This window comes from Canis aureus, chromosome 31 (genome assembly GCF_053574225.1).
Source record: "Canis aureus isolate CA01 chromosome 31, VMU_Caureus_v.1.0, whole genome shotgun sequence".
NCBI classification, from domain to species: Eukaryota; Metazoa; Chordata; class Mammalia; order Carnivora; family Canidae; genus Canis; species Canis aureus.
This window is the reverse complement of record NC_135641.1, coordinates 21,867,547-21,885,126: the sequence shown is the minus strand read 5'-3', so window position 1 is coordinate 21,885,126 and position 17,580 is coordinate 21,867,547. Positions and strand designations below refer to the sequence as shown.

The 17,580-nt window shown below is 47.6% G+C and overlaps 1 long non-coding RNA gene across 3 annotated transcripts; it reads left to right on the top strand.

The window, feature by feature from the left end:
• The first annotated feature begins 952 nt into the window (after positions 1-952).
• LOC144302513 (uncharacterized) lies at positions 953-11,074 on the top strand. Of its 3 annotated transcripts, none has more exons than XR_013369410.1 (4): positions 953-1,299; positions 2,961-3,189; positions 6,386-6,512; positions 10,811-11,074. It is a non-coding gene; the product is annotated as an uncharacterized LOC144302513 (long non-coding RNA). The 3 variants fall into 3 exon arrangements; XR_013369408.1 differs by having other exon boundaries at positions 2,961-3,075; positions 10,811-11,065; XR_013369409.1 differs by lacking the exon at positions 2,961-3,189 and having other exon boundaries at positions 10,811-11,062.
• Positions 11,075-17,580: the final 6,506 nt, after the last annotated feature.

The following is a 17,580-nucleotide window of genomic DNA, read 5'->3' as shown; positions in this document are numbered from 1 at the left end:
GACCACAGGTGTGAAGACACACACACTACACCATCATTGAGCCCCAAGCCTAGCCAGCCCAGGGCTCAGGACTACTCAACAATTAGTTTCCCAGAGAAAGGGGTCTGAAAGTGATGAGGTTGTAACCAATACTGTTTTAGCATTAGCATTTAACTGAGAACAAAAGATACTGATGTATGCCTTCTCTCACCAATCTCTTCCTCCTGACTCCTGTGATTTTTCCTCCTCCGCCCCAGGTATTTTCTGCCATCGTGTGTCTCTTGCCCCCAATTCACCTGGTGTGTAGGGCCAGGCAGGCACACAGGCACAGCATGCAGGCCTTGGGTCCCAGGGGAGGCAATGAATATTCAAGGTCAAGATGGACCGAGCCACGGGGATGAGGGGCAGGGCCTATGGTCTTTCAAGTACTGCCCAAGGCAGGACCACCCCTACAGTATGCAGACCCTGGGCAAAGAGTTTTTATTTCCCAGGACCTGCCTTGTCTCTTTATGTGGTTCATGGTCAAAGTTGTCATTACTGGCTAACTTCATGAATCTTACTGGGAGGAAAAGGTAGCAAGGTTGTTACTACTCACAAGCCTTGGCTCTTCGGAACCTGTTTATATTGAAACGATAGAAACCTTCCTGTTTCTGCCATTCCCTAATACCATTTATTTAGTGCCAGCTCCATCAACCACACTACAGCCATGAGTGCTGGCTTCCGATGACTCTCTCAAAGGTTGTAATGGTGCTTCCTGGAAAATGGTCACAAATACAAGTCTCACCCAGAGTATGCAAATATATATATATATATATAAGCAACTACTTATTCTCAGATTACGTTAAATTTACCACTGGGGATTTTATAACATAAACAAAGAGCAGCACATCTTGGAACCATGACTTCTCTAGAATTCTTTACACCATAATCACTGAATTCCTAGAATCATATCTTTTTCCTGATTGGCCTTTCACAGACGATGGGAAGAAAAGGTGATGGGAAGAAAAGGCCCCATGGCCAGAGTGAAAAGAACAGTCTCATTCATGCTCACCATAACTGTCACAGCACATAAAGACTTCCACAGAAAAGATTCCTTGCTGTGAGCCAGTACTGAAAGTCCTTGGAGGAGATGAATGACACCAGAAGACTGCCTGACATGGGGTGTGGAGGCTTTGGAAGGCTGGGATGATGCCCTAGTGCCATTGGCAGGGTGCCCAGAAACACTTACTGCCGCTCCCGCCACCCTGGGGTGCTGCAGCCCTGAGGCAGCTCTGTGATTGGAGAGCTCCTAGGCAAGAGCCAAAGCAAGGACACAGACAGGTGAGCCCAAGGGTTGGCAGTTGACCATAGATGCCCCAGAGCCTTGAATTTGTCCTGTCTCTCAAGTGGCTCAAACTCATGTGATCACATGAGCCCACAAAAGAAAAAAAAAAAAATACTGTGCTGGCTAGCAGGAGCAATCCACTCACCAGGCTGCCCTCCTAGAAGTGAGGTCCATAGGACAACATCATTGGTATGAATTCTGAAGCTCTTCAGGGCCTCTGGTTCACCCACACCTGGAGTAAGGGGTCAGAAATACCCCAGGGGCAACCTGGGTGGCTCAGTGATTGAGCATCTGCCTTTGGCTCAGGTCATGATCCCAGGAGTCCCGCATTGGGCTCCCCACTGGGAGCCTGCTTCTCCCTCTGCCTATGTCTCGGGCTCCTCTCTGTGTCTCTCATGAGTAATAAATAAAATCTTTTAAAAATAAGAAAAAATAAATACCCCAAAGGAGAGTAATAAGATCCAGGGCTGGCATGGAGTCTCCAGGAGGGCAGCTCTGGCTACTTTTGATCTTCAGAGGGGAACGGACTTCTGGATACCATGATCCACACAGGCCTTATCCAGGCTCAGGGCACCAAACCCAGCCCAGACATCAAAGGAGGGGTTAAAACATTCTGAGGAAAGCACTAGGCCCTCTGCAGCCCCACCTGGGCCAGGGACCTGCTTCCCTACATCTAAGGGCAAGAACTGGCCCGAGAACACAGTTTACCTCCCAGTCAGGCTTCCGTGGCCTGTCTAGCCAACCTCATACCCACCTCATATCCCTTCTCCAACCCCAACTCCCCCTTGCAATTTTCCACCCCAGGGCCCTAAGGCCTTCACTTCACTTGCAATGTCTAATGCTTAAAGATCCTCCAAGGCTCAGCTCGCTCCCTGCTCAGTGTCAATGGGACTTTAAGCACACCTCAGTCTTTCTGCTAGACCATTAGAACCCAACATCTCTAACTGCGCAGGGCCTTGATTAGAATGGAGAGTGGGGAAGAGCCTAGGAAAGGAGCAGAAGGGCCCAAAGGAGGAGTCAGGAGGAAGGGCCCATAGTGAAAGACAGGTCCTGGCATCTGCAGGACGTCAGAAACCAAGGTGTCAATGGCACCAGTGCCACTGCTGCCCACACAAAAATGTGCCCATTGCACAAGGACACTTTGGCCCCTAAGAACTACCTCTAGGGTGCCTGTCTGGCTCATGATAGTCCTCTCTGCCTGTGAATTTCTCTGCCTACCTACTTACTTACCCCAAAGAAGTGGATCTCCACCAGCCACAATTTTCCTGTGTGACTCCATTCTCTGGCTGAATTCCCTCTGCAATGATTTGGGGGCTCAAACACTGCCAGGGAGTCTCTGTGCACGGCTAGGACTATTTATGAACCCCCACCGCCCTCCACAGTGGGTACACCACCCGTACTTGGAAAGACAGCAAAGACCAGTATCCAAAAGAGGGAATTGGAGCAGATGGGCCAAGATCGGGGGTATCAGTCAGGTCTCATGCAGAAACAAATACTGGAAACCCAGTTCAAACCATCTGGTGCAAAAGGGACACCCTGGCTCATCAAGTGCAAAGAAAAAGAATGATTTGCTTCAGGCGCAGCTGTATCCATGGGGCAGGGCTTTGTTCCTCTCTTCACCTCTTGACTATTTGGCTCTGGGTCTTCCCCATCATAGGTGCAAAGGTCCTTGAAAGTGCCAGGGAAATGTGGATTCCTCTCCTCGTGTCCACAGATCTGCCCACGGGACACCAGCTGACGCTGCTGGGACCTCACCGGCCCTGAGCAAAGAGGTGGGCCAAAGAAGGCTGGTGACGCTCTCCTCCCATGTCCCCGTGCATTTGGGGTGGAGTGGGCTGACATGCCATTGCCATGGTAACAAGAAGGCGTGGGTCTGGGCAAGCAAGGTGAGCAATCTAAAGTCCATGGACCGCAGACTGTTCAGAGCAAGAGAGCTGTACCTGGTTCCTCGCAGCCTCAGAAGGCCAAGCAATCCCCTCCACCCCCAAATGCATCTTTTCCTTTTAGTTAATCTTATTGAGGATGATCTCTGGTCTTTGTGACCAGAAGAGCAAGACCACCACATTCATTTGTTTTTTAAGATTTTTTTAATTTATTCATGAGACACAGAGAGAGAGGCAGAGACACAGGCAGAGGGAGAAGCAGGCTTCCTGTTGGGAGCCTGATGTGAGACTCGATCCCAGGACCCCAAGATCACAACCTGAGCCAAAGGCAGACACTCAACCAGTGAGCCACCCAGGTGCCCCCACCCCAATTATATATATATAAACATATATGAAAAATATTTTCATATATGAAAAACATCTGTTTTTCAGCAAGAATCCTGACACTCATGATTATTAACATTTTGGCTTCTTACCTTACACACACACACACACACACACACACACACATGCATACTGTGACCTGTGGAGTTAAGTGACACCACCCGGTAGGTGTCCTTGGGCCAACTAGGTCATCACAAAATACTTGAAGATATTAAAAGAAGTGTTTTATACCCCATGGGAAATAACTTGAACTCTAATCATATTTGGCCTTTACATATGTATTGTAGGCCATAACGCACAGGTGGGTGGGTGGCAAAGAGATCCCATAATAACAAAGGCTTATAAATGGAACCCCAGGAAAGAAATCACCACGAAGGAGGATGTGGACCAGATCCCACAGCACAGTGAGAAGGTCGGGGAGCATAGTGAGATCAAGGAGCCTGGGAGGCTGTACCTGAACTCTCCAAACTCCCCTCCTCCTGCTGGCATGTAAAGATCTGAGGTAAAAGGGGAGGAAGGGCATCTCATGAGGAACCTATTCAGCTGTGTTACTTTGGAAAGTTGCTTCTATGTACCTCGTTTTCCTCATTTGCAAAAGGGAAGTAGGATGGTAACACTAATGATCTCATGTGGTAGTTTGGAGGACCACATGTATCTTAAGCTTTCACAGTGTTCCTGGGTTCATGCTAAACATTCAGTAAATGGTCATGATGGTGACAATGAAGGAGAAGACCTGCCTCATCCCAGAAACTATGGAGTGAAACCGGGGCCAAGGGTAGGGAGAAGAAACCACTAGTAGGAACTCAACCTTGAGACACATACATAGACTTCCCCTTAAAAATGCTAAGCTGAAATGGGAAGATTGGGAGCCCCTTAGATCTGGGGATAGATAACGAGGGACTCTTTGGTACGGGCAGAAGAGTGAGCATTGCCCCATGACCCAAAGACAGAGGATGAGAGTGGGCCCTCTTCTGCCCATGGGCAGCCAACACCCAAGGTGAGACGCAGGAGGAGCCAGAGACCTGTGCTCACAGGTGCCTGGCAAGGAGCAGGGCTAGGAGCCGTGGCAGGGAAGGGGGGACAGAAGACAACAGAGCAGAGAGGCTGTGCAAGTGTCAACAGAGAAACAGGAGGCTGAGCTGCAGGGGGCCGCTCTAATTTAGTCAAGATGCACACACCACCCTCTGGACCCTAGAGCACCTGGAGAAACACAATAAGAGGAAGGCTTTGGCCCTACCTTTTGGCAGGTGATGGCAACTGGCCCAGCACACTGGGGGGGACAAACCAGTAGTCTTGCCCAGAACCCACAGTGTGTGGGGTTTAGGAGACTTTTGTGGGAGATCCCTGAGCGCTCTGAGCACCACTCTAAGATGATCTTTGCATGGACACAGACCACAGACCGTACCGTCGCTCCTTACCGTGGTATACCCAGATTATAGCACCCTTCCCTGGCTGGCTGCTCCAAGGACAGCTCTGCACTGAGGAAAAGCCAGCACATCTGCTGACCAGGCCATGGCCTGCCTCTCTCCTCATCCCTCACCTGCAGCACAGCGCCCTGGGGAGCCTTTCAAAAATGTTGCTGCCAGGATCCTCTCCCATCACCCAGAGACTCTGGTTTAGGGGCCAGGCATAGGTGTTCTGTAAAAGCTCTCAGGTCAGAACTACTCCTCTACATGATCTGTAGCTTACAGACCCTTGCAGACTTACAATGAAACAGATACGATTCACTAGAGAATGCAATGAACTGGATGAGGCCCTGTGAAGCCCTCCTTGGGGGACCTGGATCCTGGGCACTGACATCCCTTAAAACTGAAATGATCCTTAAACCCATGTTCCAGGAGTCACATCTGCAATCCAAACACTTGCTTGGCCACTTAGGCCACTTACTAACCATGCCTTGCCTAATCTCTCAGTTTCCTCTTCTATAAGTGGTAATAATAGTATCAACCCCAGGGCATGGTGGATGAAATGAAGAAAGCATGCATGGCACAGGGCAGGCACCTAATAAGTGACAGCCATTGTTATTCATGGTGTCTTTACCCCAAGCCAGGAAGATAGAATGAGCACATGAGCAAGGCTGCCATAACAAAGCCCCAAGCGAGGCGCCTGGGTGGCCCAGTGGTTGAGCATCTGCCTTTGGCTCAGGTTATGATCCCAGGGTCCCAGGATAGAACCCTGCACTGGGCTCCCTGCTCATCGGGGAGTCTGCTTCACTCCCTCCCTCTGCCCCTCCCCCTGGCTCATTCTCTCTCTCTCTCAAATAAATAAATAAAATCTTTAAAAACAAGCAAACAAAGCCCCAATTCAGGGATAACAACAGTTGAGGAGTCAGATAACACTGCCTGCAATGGCTCAGTTTCAGAACCAGATGAGACACCCTCCACACCCTCCTTTGTACCACTGACGGGCTTGCCCTGGATTCATTACTCATCTCTGCCTGCCTCTACTAACCTTTCTCTTCTGGTTCCTCCCTTCGCCATCTTTACTTCTACTTTCTTCCTTCTCCTCATTTCTACCCGCTCTTACCCCTTTGGTATCATCAAGTTTTGTGAGTTGTAAACTAAAGAAACCAACTCTTGTCATTGTAAGCAATACAGAAATTGGTAGGATAAGGAGGAAGAAGCAGGGACCCTCCAGAGAGCAGTAAAAAGGATGTCAAGATCTTGCCACCGACATCTGTCCACGTGCCACCAATGTTGATACAATGAAACTCACCTGCCACTAGCCTCAAACCTTTGGTCACGTAATCACAAGACTCAAAATCCCAGGAGAGGTTATCCAATCGGTTGAGCCCAACTCTCTTGCCCATTCACAGCTGTTCCAAAGAGGACAAGCGGTCCCTTCGGTTGACACAGTGGACCGTGGGCATGCCTTTTATCAAGACCTCTCTGAATGGAGAACTCAGAGATGGTGAATGATCTCCAAGCTGAATGATCACCCAGGTAAGCTTTCCAGGAGCAGAGAGGGCTAGGAGTTTTGATTGGTAGCCTCAAAATAACAGGTAATCTTCCACTACTATTTTTTCTCCCATTTGTATTACAGTATAATTTACATACAATAAAGTTCATCCTTTTTAGTATTCAATTCTGAGAGGTTTTGACAAATGTATACATTCAAGTCAACACCACCACAATCAAGATATAGAATGGTTTCATCATCCCCATAGAATTCTGTTGTTTCTGTGTGGTAAACCTCTCCCTTAGCCCCAGTCCCTGAGAACAACTGTCCATATAATTTTGCCTTTTCTAGACTGTCATATATGTAGAAACATCCAGTGTGTAGCCTTTTGAGTCTGGCTCCTTTCACTGAGTATAATGCAGTTGCGATTCATCCATGCTATTGTTCTCATTAGCAAGTCATTCATTTTTATTGCCGAGTAGTATTGTCCCATTGAATGGTAGACCTTGTTGTGCATCAAGTCACCTGGTGAACACATTTGGGCTATTCCCAGATGTTGACAGTTATCCATAAGGCTCCTATAAACATTCACGTACAGGGTTTCGTGTGAACATAGTTTTCATTTCACTAGGTAAATACCTAGGGGTGCAATTGCTCCATTGTACAGTAAATATGTGTTTCACTTTATAAGAAAGGACCAAAATGTTTTCCATACTGGCTGTATCATTTTTCATTCCCACATATGAGTTCCAGTTGTTCCACATCCCCACCAGCATTTGTCTAAAGCATCTTTTTGGTTCTTTCCTCACTTCATCAGTAGACTATCATCACTACAGACAAACATTCCCTGGACATTAGCTGTGTACAAAGCCCAGAGATGGCCACGTGCCCCCGCTTCTCACTTTCTGCTCTCCCCTTCTATCCAGGGCACAGAGCTCTGGGCCAGGCCAGGTCCTGAGGATGCTTGGGTGGGAGAGGGAACACTCTCCCCAGGGACCCTGAACAAGGACCCCTGCCGCCACTGACAACTACTTGCTGGCCCTACTCCTTCCCCATGAAATGCAGCTCCACGAACTCTAAATCCTGACCAGCCCAGACACCTGGTGGCTTCATTCTCAGAGATTTATGTTTAAGAAATACAGTTTGTGCCTCTGGATGCAACCCAAAGGGAAATACAGAGCTCCCCTATGAAATAATCCTATGGAAAACCTGAACCATAATCCAATCAAGACTCTACTCAGCTTTTAGTTTTACAAGAAATATAGGGGACGGTACTATGGTAAATTAAAAGGTACTATGAGGAGGCAATAAATACATCTAGATTGTGGATCATTCTGTAGAGACAAATAGTCCATTGTCTCCAACAAATCAATGGCAGGGGGATTGAAATAGAATGAAAGGACTGGAGAAATAGAATAAGAACAAAAGATACTCAGCCAAAGGCACTTAAAGAGGAATTCCAAAGTTAAACACAGAATTATATGACCCAACAATTCCACTTCTAGATACATATCCAAAAAATTGAAAGCAGGGACTCAAACAGATACCTGTACATCAAAGTTCATAGAAGCATGATTCATAATAGCCAAAAGGTGGAAACAACCCAAATATCCATCAACAGGTGAACAGATAAACAAAATGTGGAATATACCTGCCATGGGAACCTTATAACTTTTATGTTAAGAAGGGGATAACTCGGTGGCTCAGCGGTTGAGCATCTGCCTTTGGCTCAAGGCATGATCCCAGGGTCCGCGATCAAGTCTCGCATCGGGGTCCCTGTGGGAAACCTGCTTCTCCCTCTGCCTATGTCTCTGCTTCTCTCTCTGTGTCTCTCATGAATAAATAAATAAATAAATAAATAAATAAATAATATATTTTTAAGAATTTACACTAAGTAAAAGAAGCCCCACACAGAAGGCAACATTATACGATTCTACTTCCATAAAGTGCCTAGGGTAGGCAAATCCAGAGAGACAGGAAATATAATTAAGGTTATCATGGATGCGGGGGGGATGGGAAGTTATTTTTCAGTGGGTACAAAGCTTCTGTTTGGGATGATGAAAAAGTTCTGGAAATGGATGGTGATGATGGTTGCACCACACTATGAACATTCTTAATACCACTGAGTTGCACACTTAAAAGTGGCTAAAATGGGGGCAGCCTGGGTGGCTCAGCGGTTTAGCGCCACCTTAGGTCCAGGGCATTATCCTGGGGACCTGGGATCGAGTCCCATGTCGTGCTCCCTCCATGGAGCCTGCTTCTCTCTCTGCCTGTGTCTCTCCCTCTCTGTGTGTGTGTGTCTCTCATGAGTAAATAAATAAAATCTTTTTTTAAAAAAAGTGGTTAAAATGATAAATTTTATGTTATATATATTTTACCACAAAAGAGGATTTCCATTTTTTACTCACATCTTGAAAAATATTAAAAGATACCCATAAACACAGTCAATGGTAACATGTTAGAATCTCTGCTCTCCTGGGGCACCTGGGTGGCTCAGCGGTTGAATGGCTGCCTTTGGCCCAGGGCGTGATCCTGGAATCCCCGGATCGAGTCCCACATCAGCCTCCCTGCATGGAGCCTGCTTCTCTCTCTGCCTGTGTCTCTGCCTCTCTCTCTCTGCGTCTCTCATAAATAAATAAATAAAATCATTAAAAAAAAAAAAAAGAATCTCTGCTCTCCTTGTGCACTTCTCTCTTACCCACATACCACTTCTCAACACTTACTACCTCCAGCCCTGGAGCCTTCACCCCTGCACCCTACTTCTCCCACCAGGTGATTGGATAGGTTGGCTTAGCCTCACTCCCAGCAAGAAAGAATGCCTCCTCTTGGGCTGGAAAGGGGAAGGAGGATTAGGCTGGCTATGAAGAACTGACTTTCTTTGACAGAGGAAAGGCTGTGGTCACACCCACAGTAATAAGTCTTGTCCCTTCACGTAATGGATGCCTGAGCACTCCGTTTCCACCACCCCAGAATAACCTCACTGCTTCATTGGCAAGCAGAGTACTTCACACCTCCCTAATGATTCTCACGCCCATCAGATCCAATCATAATGCTGTCCCTGAGTGCCAACTCTATGCCAAGCATGTCACATACCTTTCCACAGTCCTTTTAACCATCAGGCAGATAACCATTATCATCACTGCTTTGAGGAATTGAGGCTCAGTCCAAAGTCAAATGACTTGCCCAAGGTCCACACAGCCAAAAAACGGCAGGCCTTAGATTCAAGCCACTATACCTAGCTGCTGCTAGTTCAAGACCCACCATATTTCTGAGAACTTTTCACAACCAAGTAACCTGATGAGATGGAAGTCAAGTGACCAAAAGGGTCATCAACAGAGCAGGCTTTTCTTGCTCCTCAGGTCCCTCCTCCCTTCACCCTCCCTCCACAAGATGTCATCTACTCCTCACAAAATGTCATCTACTGAGCCCTTCTCACAAAATGTCATCTACAAGCCCAAATCCACTCAGCTGAGTCTTCTTGGCAACTAAAATGAATACACACATTGCAAGCCATTAAGGTAACCACAGCTATGTGGAGAGAGCTGGTCCGGCTTCGGAGCAGCTTCTGACTGACCTCAGGCGGAACGGCCCCTCCTCCCTCAGCTTTGCATCCTGACTCTCTCTGACTGCTTATTTTCCAGCTCCTCACGGCTCCCAGCCCAGCTCCCAGCTGCTCCCAACTGTGGTTCATTGTAGGTGTCCCAGCTCATTCCTTCTTCATGAGAGACCCTGTCGCCAAGTAGCCACCCGACCTTATCCCGAAGGACAGGACAGAGAGCCAAGCTAGTCCCAGCAAGATGGTGCTCAGACCTCCACCTCCGCCTCCGGCTTCACCCAGATGAGGAAAAACAGGCATTGCCTCAAAACTCTGACAATCCAAGGCAAAGCTCACGAGATGTGTGATAACAGGGCCAAGAGAAGAAAAGAGGGATATAAAAATATAAACAAGGGTAAACTCAACAAAACACACACAAGGAGGAAAAGACTTCAAAAAACTTTGTATGCTCTACAGAGGATTTTTCCTAGGCTTTTCTTTAACCAAATTTTCTACTTCAAGCAACATTATTTTTATAATTTAAAAAGATGGTTCACTAGAAATACCATCTGCAATGTTCAAATAAATCATGGTATATTAATGTTCAGAAAAAAAAACTAGGGAAAAAAATCAAAGGTAAATGAGGATTATTTCTGAGTTGGCATTTTAATTTTATTAAGCAATTGACATTAAATTTCCTTCATTTTATGCTGTTCTGTTTGCCAAAACTCTTCCAGTGGAGAATCATTACATTTACAACCAGACAGAAATAAAACATTACTTTCTTTTTTTTTTAAATCCCATCAGGAATTCCCCCTCATTCATCTATCTCTGGAGGGAGGAGGGAAAATAAAAAAGCTGCTTCGGAAGTTCTCCAGCGGTGCCACTTCCATTGGTACCTCAATTGGAATCTATGAGAAAAAAAAGTTCCTTTGTAATGACCTCAGCCATGCTTTAAAAAAAAAAAAAAAAAAAGTAAAAGCCTCTAAAACTCATGAAAAACACAGTTGATGTGAATCATATGTCTGAGTGGCGAAGTTCCCGCAAAGCCGGGAGGGTGCACAGATGTGCAGAGCAGAAACTCCCCTCACACAGCAACTGTTCCTCCACAGAGCTAGCAGCTAAAGGTAAATAGCTCGGCCCCGTCAGCGTCCCTGCCTGGGAGGCTGCCTGGCAGGTCCCCATTCTCCTCCCTCCTCGCCCTTCGGTCACCCATCCTCTACCTTTTTATATACTCTCTCCTTGTCCAAAAGGAACAGGATCTGACCATAATCACTCATATTTGTTGACTGGTAGATTATACTCTAGCAGATGACCTAATATCTTAACCAGTCGTTTGCGTTTTAAAACTCCCATCTTCCAGTTGTGGAAAGAAAAACATCTACTAAAGGAATTTCAGGCATCAGCCAGCAGGTGCAGTAATGTCTGTGTCAACGGGAGAGGGGGACGAGTGTTGGGAGTAACTCTGGTCTAGACCTTCCGGGACCTGGTGTGGGCGGCCAGAAGGAAAGGTGGTGGTGGGGCCTCCCCCAGGTGGGCTCCCCACTCCCCTGGGAGGACAAGCTGGCACTGGTCTGGTTCCAGTTGCTGGAGCTGCTGGGGGAGAATGAGGTATTTTTCATCCTCCAACATCTGGAGTCTGCCCTGCCAGGAGGAGTCCACCTGGTACCTCCCCCCACCACCACCATCTTTTCTTTGCTCCCCTCTCACACTAGCCTCTTTCCTCAGAGTTTCCAGGAGCCGGTTTCAGTTTTCTGGCACGGAGCTTCTTTAGGTGGCATTCGGAGAGGTTTTCAAACTCCAGCCTGCCTTGTCTGCCAACCTGGAAACCTCCTATGTTTCATGTGACATTTTGGCCTCTAACATTTCCAACCACAAAATATGTGCTTGAATCGCAACCTCTGCCTTGGTAGAGATTTTACTGTGAGGTTCTTTTCCTGAATAGAACCTCTTCCCTTCCTCCTCCTTTTCCAGATTCGAAAATGCCTAGGTGGGTTGTATCTTGTAAGCAAACTCGTGCAGGCCTAACTGACCCATTAATGTATGTGACCTAATTGTACTCGGCAGTAGATATTTCTTAAACTCTTACTCGACTCACATTTCATATAGTATATAATTTTCTATAGCATATAATTCAAGCGTTAGACGAAATTTAACACAATTGAATCAAGAGACCATCCTCTATTCTTGTGGAGGTCCAGTTCTCTCCCTAATATTCCAAGGGACTTTTTTGTTGTCAGCATGCCTCTCACCTGGAGTTTGGATATCTATAGGCGTACAGATTTCACATGTATCTCACAATTATGGCAGGTCTCTTCCCTTCTCCTCTCCTGATAAGGAACTTAGCCCCATTTATAGCTTTATAAAAATCAACATATAGTTCCATGGTTCATTCTGTCCCCTCTTTCAAGTCTTTATCCAAATGTCAACCTCACCAGAGCATTCTGTGACCGTCCTCAACAAAATAATCCTCAGGTCCTCCTCCCCCACTTTCCCTTCTCCTGCTCTATTCTTTTTTTCCATAACACCATCTTCTTCTGGCAAATTACATATTTGACATATGTATTGCATTTATTGACTGCCTTCCTCAACTAGATTATAAACTCCATTTGGGCAGGGGTTTTTTGTCAGTATAATTCACTGCTGAGTCTCCAGCACCTAGAACAGTGACTGGCACAATAAAGATGCTAAAATAAATCTTAGTTGAGTGGATAAACTGCCATGAGGCATTGGCAGCCTGGCAGATGGGCTGAAAGTGTGGCATGACGGGCTTGTCTCTGTCCCTGCTACCTACAGAGCATCCTGGACCAGCAGCAGCAGCAGCATGGCTTAGGAGTTTGTCAGCAAGGCTAAGTCCCAGGCTTCATGCCAGCCCTGCTGAATCAGAATCTGCACTTAAATGATAGCCCCGGACGATTCATATGCACATGAAAGTTTGAAAAGCACCAGTCTGTATCACAATAATGCAAACAACTGAAACTTGGATCTTACACAGCTGTGTTCTTAAAAGATTTCCTCATACGCAAGAAATAGGTAGCAGTAGGGCTCTGGGGAGGGAACCAGGTTGCCTGGGGAATGAGGATGGATAGGAAGAAACTATTCCCTAGGAATCATTTTATGCTTTTTGCATGCAATTAGTAGCTATTTAAAAGTGAGTAAATTGATTACTTGTAAGAAAGAGTACATAATTAAAGGCCTTCTGCTCCTTCTCCATGGGATGTTTCTCCGTGGCCTCCTTTCTCTATAGACTCTTCTTTCTGCTTACCATCCCCCACCCTGACTCCCTTTCCAGATCAGTATAAAAAAGAGGCTTCTACTGCTACCCACTTAGCAAGCAGAAAGGACTACAGAAGGTTTGAGTTTTAAAGAACAAGTTCCTTGCTCCTTTAGATTCATGTAAGGAAGAATGAATCAGAAATAAAAGGGAACTGAAAACTCCATGATCAAACAAACACAGATGTAAGTGACAAATGCAGTGTGGATGCTTCACACTCTCACATATAACACATTTTAGATGGGTGTGTGTGTGTTTGCACGCACATGCATTCACATGCCAACACTCCCCAAAACCACCTGAAAAGACACAAGCTTGCCCCTGCTTCCCTCTCACTTTCTTTCATCTCCTCTCAGAGTGAGAGCTAGTCAGGACCCAAGTCTCTAGAGTAAACACCAGGGTTACCCAGGCCCACCTGGGTAGCAGCAGCAGCAGGTAGCTCCCAGGGTGCCCTTGCCATGAGAATAGAAAGTCACAGTCTTCCTGAGCCAGTCTCATGCACTGCTTCAGCAGCCATGCCAGGCGTATCTGGTCCACCAGCCATTGAGCTGAGAGAACTTGTCCATGGCAGAGCCGTCTTCCTAGTACCTGTGCTGAATGGAGACAGCAGCCTCTGCCCCCATGTGAATGGAGAAAGACCCAATGGGGTGCTCATTAGCATCTCCTCCTCCACTGTCACCTGCTACTTCCCCCATCCCCCTTCTTGTCCCACCATACAACTAGATAGTGAGGAGTCTCTGTCCCTGTGGTAGGATGAGGAACTCAGCCTGGCATGGGGGACTCCAAAAGAGGAAGAGGCTATGTCTCAGCCAAGGAGCCAGCCCAGCCAAGGCAGGAGAACAAGAAAACATGGTGAATGACTCCTCCCAAGGGACAGCTGGGGCCCTGGCCGGTCAAGAGACAGCTCAATTGGCCAACCTCTGCCGCCCACATGAGGATGGGATAGGCTTCTGTCCCACCCAGGACCCGTGAGCTGAGGAGCTGGACCCCACTCAGGGGCTCTAATCAGTTTGCTGAAGATAAAATCACTCAATGGCAACTTACCAAGTTCTCTGAGTTGGTGAGGATTTTTTCAAAATTTCTGGGGTTTTGCCTCCCCTAGCATTTTAAATGCAAAGGATCAGATTTCCCTTAAATGCAATCTCCTGGTTTCCCTATTTGAGCACCTTGTATTCCAGCTCCAGAGGTCATCATGCAAATACTCTCCACTGGGTCAAGGACAGCCATCACTGACTTCACAAGTGGGGACAGACGTGCTGCAGGGACAGGACCCAGAGAGGAGGCAGGGCAAACTAAAACTTAGAAAAATACCCAGTGATTTTCCCCCCTCCCAGGGATTTTTAAAGAATTGGAATGATTGGGATTCTTTCTTGCTGGCAGGTGACCTTTTCTTTCTTACTCGCACATTTGTGTCTTACCATCATTGTTCACAATGACTTACTTCTGTAATGAGGAAGAGCAACCTGGCAACTCCTTTTGTTCATGAATGCATATATCAAAGGCCAACACTGTTATAAGGGGGTGGCTCCATTCTCAGAGCGTAATCATCACACAATCCCTAAGAATTCCTCCCCCGTTTGTTGTGTTCTTTTTTAATTGAATTCTAACTGCACATGATATTATATCACCTTCAGGTGTACGATACTTCTGTCGTCTTCAGCGATGTATTTCCAGTATTCCGTACACATTCTTTTTGCTTTTGTCCTTCCCAATTGTCTCTGACTACCTAGAATATAATGAGCTAAAATGTGTCCTTCGCAGACCACCTCCTCATGCCCACTTTATTCCTTCATGAAACCTCCCCCTCTGCTACTTCCGTTGTGTCAGAAGAGTCACATTTTTTCTATTTCCCATTATTGTTTTGTAAAAAAGAGATGGAATGCAATAAAATAGTTGTTCTGAAACTTTTTTGAAGGCAACCAGTTCTTCTCTGGAATGCAGGTTTTTGCAGAAGTGGCGCCCAAACGGAAGGAGAGTAGGGTCTGGACTCCCTACTCCCAGGAGGCACCTGGGCTGCCCTGCCCTCCCAGCCCCACTGCTCCCTGTGCCCAGAAGGAGGCGCCTTCACACGCCAACTGGCAGGGTTTGAAAACCATGTTCCTAAGCCATCACCATCAAGTATTCAAATACCTGCACAGACACTGCTTGGAGGCTTGGCCCAATTGAGGACCAATGGGTGGCTGCCAGCAGCGCCACCATGCGATAGCTCCAAGTGGCTGTTCCTCACCTGACACCAGAATCTGGATGTGACGCATGAAAGCCGGCAAATGATGTCACTGCAGCCCTCATAAGCCACCATTCACAAGTCAAAAGTGGCAAAGTGGAAGGCTATACATGAAGGAGCCTTCTCCTCACAAAAACAGGTATGTCAGAGCCACCTCCATTCCTCCTCAGGCCAGACAGAGCCCCTGTATACTACCTCCCATCTCTTTTTAGCCCTGAGGCCCTGTCAAACCCTTTGCCAAGTAGAAGGCCTGACTGACGTAGTTAGAGATCAAACTTTAAATCCCACCAGCAACTGTTCTGAAACACTCTCCTACTCTACCCAGGAAAATGGGCTTCTACTCAGGTGGTGGTGGTAGAAAGGAAAGGGCCCTCTGAGTCTGTGCATTCGCCTAGAGGGGAATGGCTGGGGTGCCCTCTTGAGGTCTCTGCAGGTCAGGGCTTCCAGTCTGTCGCCGAGCTCCTCCTTGCTGTGCCCGGCTGGACTTCCGTGGTCACCACCACGCCATCTCCCTGGGGCTCGGCAGGGCCTTGGGGACTAGCCAGCCATGGTGGGAATGCGGGCTATGATGGGAGAGCTGTTTCAGGGACTGTTGTCTGAGGAGAACACTGCTCCGCCTGGGCACTCGGCTGACATCCCCTGACCCTGCTCTGAAGCCCTAATGGGTCCCATCCCATGGGGCAGGATCCCTGGGGCAAGACCGTTGAGCCACCCTGTGGATGTTCACTGGCTCTGCCCTTCCTCCCGTCTTGTGAGCATCAGTACCAAACTCATGTTAAATTGAAGGATCAAAATTTTCTTTTCAACCCTTCTTCCCTCGAAACTCCCTCGCCAGGGAGGAACAATATCATCAGCACAGGCATTTCTGGGCCACATCCTCCATCCCACCACACCTGGCCCTGTACTTTGTTCCCTGTGTTTCACCCCATGCCAACCCTGCTGCTGTCTTCCCTATCTGACCTTCACGATCCCCCCGGCTGACAAGCAGGGCTCTGGGCCAAGTCCAGTTTCCCTCATTCCTATCCTCCCTTCATCTCCAGCCAGCCTTCCCTACTCCCCCTGGCCATTCAGCAGCATATCACATCATTGAAACCCTTGGTCACACTCTTCCTCAGACTTCTCCCTGCCTTCCCTTTCAAACCAGCTCCTGGAATCCTACCCCAGTCAGAGTGCCTTTCTGACTAATGTGTGCCAGGCACAGAGCTACGGGAGTCACACGTTCTGATCAAATCTTGTGAGGGAAATACTAGTTTCACAGAAAGGAAACAGGGACTCCTGAAGGTTAAATACCTCAGCCAGTTAACAGTGGAACTGGAGCTTCCAGGGGCCAAGACAATAATTTCTTAAGCACGCATGGCATGCTTCACCCTAAACAAGAAGGCTATGATTGCCCTTTCCTGGTACTCGACTAGGTCATAAAATTCCATATTCACTTAATCCCATGCTGTTTATACAGAAGATAGATCTGCAGGTACATATATTGCTAGCTCGCTATCCTGACACTCCTTCCCCTCATGCCCCTGAGCTCTGGGCATGCCCAGTTGCTGCTGGCAGGAAGCGGGGTGGGGTGTAGGGAGAGGTCCTATCTTATTCCACATACATCACTTGGTACCAAGATAAGCTCAGCCAAGAACTGGGCAAGGGCCAAGTCCACTCTGATCCAGATTTGCCCCAGAACTGGTCCAGAACACAATTCATTTCCAGAAAAGAATAACAGAGATGTGGTTGCCTCACTTGAGACAGAAGAAGATAAGAGGCTGGGGGCACTTTTGTTTCTCTCTTTGGAGCCACTTCAAACATGGGGTCAGCAGAATGCCAGCCATGCATAGGCCAGTGGAAACCACACTTGCTTTGGCCTGCCTGAGTTCTTCAGGCTCTGGCCCATCTCAGGGACAGTCTCAGGCCCCACTGCGGAATCCCAGCAACCAACAACTGTGCTGCCCCTCTCCCTCTCCTGGTCTTTGCACGCTCCCCAAGGCTCAGAGAGAAAAGTCCCTAGAGCCAGGGCTCCACTCTCAGACCTTCTCCACTGGGGCCCACTCAGGTCCCTGGTCACAAAGACAACTTTTAGCACCGAGA